Raw genomic sequence first — 2932 nt, 5'->3', positions numbered from 1 at the left:
TTTTCCAAACAATATTTTGTATGTTGGTACACTATGACACCATACATGTTTTGTATCATTTAAATGTACATTATATCAGTCATAACATGTTTTACCCTTATATCAAAATCAAGCTAAAGCCCATGTCCTTTCTGTTAACTCTTGTTTTTTGGGATCAACTTCCTGTTTGATGCAGACCACCCCCCCCCCTTGTGATGACACATAAACTATGTAGTGTGACTTTAGTTATGTGCATTCACAGCAAGGTCTTAGCACCAATAACTTTGACTTAAACTTTTCAGGGGAGAAGAAAAAGGCTTTTTTCTTATGCTGCCCCAAATTACCTGAATTCACCCTAAATCTATAGAGCTAGAAAACAAACCAGGTATGTTTGTTGTTTATTGTAGTGGCAAACAGTTGTACAAACTCAACTGTACACAAAGTGGAAATCTGTTGTGTCTGTGTAAGATTTCACCCCCGCCTGTGTGTACAACCTTGTGTTGTATAATGATGAATAAACTACCTGGTAAAAAGACAACTAAAGGGGGAAAAGGACATTGGAAAAGTGGAAAAACAGTCATTTGAGTTGTGTTTTTAGTCAAACTCACCTTCAGTGTGTGGAGCGTCAGCAGGTTGAAGCAGCAGTGTTGTAGTTTTCCACTTTTCTCTCCTGTAGCTGAACTCACTCAGAGGAAGTTGTCAGTTTGGTCTGAAGGTGAATCTGATCGTCTGTTTTTCACTCTGTGTCTCTGTAGTGAGGAAGGATAAGAAGCTGTTTCCTGATTTGTCTCTGGTGAGTCAGTGAGGGGTTTGAGCTTTGTCAGACCTTTCATAAAAGATGTTTCTTCACCTGTAACACAGGTTGTCTTTCATTCCAAAGTACTGAGTCACTACTGGATATTTAGCGCACCTCTTAACATTCCTGTAAAATTCATGCAAAACGCCTCTTCAAGGCAGAGTAATAGTCTTCTGAACAGGGTACTGAAACTTTAACTTTGTTGCAATATCGCACATCTGGGGCGAGTCGTGGACTGCTGAGTGTATTTGTGCGTTTTCCTATGTGTGAGAGAGGGAAATTCTCATCAGACCAGAATAAACCACCACACTAGGGATGAATTCAGGCATATTGGGACAGTTTTTGTAATTCTATCTTGTGATCTGGTTCTTGTCATAAATTTAAATAATTAATTAATTAATTAATATGATATATTTCTAAATTCCTCAAGATGTCTGCTTTCTTCATGTGAAGAAATTAAGTGTGTACATTATTTTGACAAAGCTTGGTTCACCATTTTGTTGTAGTTGACACAAAACTCCTTTTCATGAACATGTTTGGTAATTTGGGACAGGATAGCCATTAACCCTATTGACATATTTGAAAAAGTATTTTAAACTTATTTCTTAACCATAAATAAAATAAATATATGTCTAAAGTTACGTGATATTATTTATTACCCTATCATTTGTTGTGATAGCTTTATTATTTCATTAGTACATCAGCAAATGTCAACAGGCTAGACTATTGATTAAGATGCTAAAATCATTAAAGACTCCGACATGTTGTCAAACATGTTTATTTTATTTATTTATCTCTTTCTTGGTGCCATTCTATTCTGCAACAGACCTTAAATTCATCATAAGAATCCACAGATCAAACAAAGTGAGTAGCCAAACGCCTGCATGCATCAGCATTGCTTCTTGATTAGACTTAATTATAGGTTACAGCACTACCATTTGCTTTATTGTTTACCATTGTCAGAAGATTGTTGGAATAGGCTAATTTGAAGGGATTAGCATCATTAGCAATAGCATTTTACTCTATCTACTTAAAAGTTGCCTGTAGGTTACATCTCTGTGGTTCTGTGTTGACATACATGAGTGGTTCCTCTGTATATCTGGTTTTATGAATCCACACTAGTGATAAATTACATTTTAATAGCCTTTTACTGTCCCAATATACCTGATACATGCTGTCCCAAATTACCACGACACATTTGGTAATTTGGGACAGCAAGAAAATGTCCTAATTTAAAAAATGTAAACATATTTTCCAAACAATATTTTGTATGTTGATACACTATGACACCATACATGTTTTGTATCATTTAAATCTACATTATATCAGTCATAACATGTTTTACCCTTTTATCAAAATCAAGCTAAAGCCTATGTCCTTTCTGTTAACTCTTGTTTTTTGGGATCAACTTCCTGTTTGGTGCAGACCACACCCCCCCGTGTGATGACACATAAACTATGTCATGTGACTTTAGTTATGTGCATTCACAGCAAGGTCTTAGCACCAATAACTTTGACTTTTCAGGGGAGAAGAAAAAGGCTTTTTTCTTATGCTGTCCCAAATTACCTGAATTCACCCTAAATCTATAGAGCTAGAAAACAAACCAGGTATGTTTGTTGTTTATTGTAGTGGCAAACAGTTGTACAAACTCAACTGTACACAAAGTGGAAATCTGTTGTGTCTGTGTAAGATTTCACCCCCGCCTGTGTGTACAACCTTGTGTTGTACAATGATGAATAAACTACCTGGTAAAAAGACAACTAAAGGGGGAAAAGGACATTGGAAAAGTGGAAAAACAGTCATTTGAGTTGTGTTTTTAGTCAAACTCACCTTCAGTGTGTGGAGCGTCAGCAGGTTGAAGCAGCAGTGTTGTAGTTTTCCACTTTTCTCTCCTGTAGCTGAACTCACTCAGAGGAAGTTGTCAGTTTGGTCTGAAGGTGAATCTGATCGTCTGTTTTTCACTCTGTGTCTCTGTAGTGAGGAAGGATAAGAAGCTGTTTCCTGATTTGTCTCTGGTGAGTAAGTGAGGGGTTGCCTTTGTCAGACCTTTCATAAAAGCTGTTTCTTCACCTGTAACACAGGTTGTCTTTCATTCCAAAGTACTGAGTCACTACTGGATATTTAGCGCACCTCTTAACATTCCTGTAAAATTCATGC

General features: G+C 36.8%; 1 long non-coding RNA gene across 1 annotated transcript in view; it reads left to right on the top strand.

Annotated features, from left to right (window-relative positions):
* Positions 1 to 1557: 1557 nt before the first annotated feature.
* The window catches only part of LOC123986857, a 10989-nt gene continuing 9614 nt past the window's right edge, over positions 1558 to 2932 (top strand). Inside the window, exons 1-2 of the long non-coding RNA XR_006828996.1 lie at positions 1558 to 2382; positions 2753 to 2790. This is a non-coding gene — a long non-coding RNA (uncharacterized LOC123986857). The remainder of the gene's footprint in view (positions 2383 to 2752; positions 2791 to 2932) is intronic.

Source organism: Micropterus dolomieu, linkage group LG18 (assembly GCF_021292245.1).
Source record: "Micropterus dolomieu isolate WLL.071019.BEF.003 ecotype Adirondacks linkage group LG18, ASM2129224v1, whole genome shotgun sequence".
NCBI lineage: Eukaryota > Metazoa > Chordata > Actinopteri > Centrarchiformes > Centrarchidae > Micropterus > Micropterus dolomieu.
Note: the sequence above shows the minus strand (reverse complement) of the source record. Positions and strands in the feature narration are given on the sequence as shown.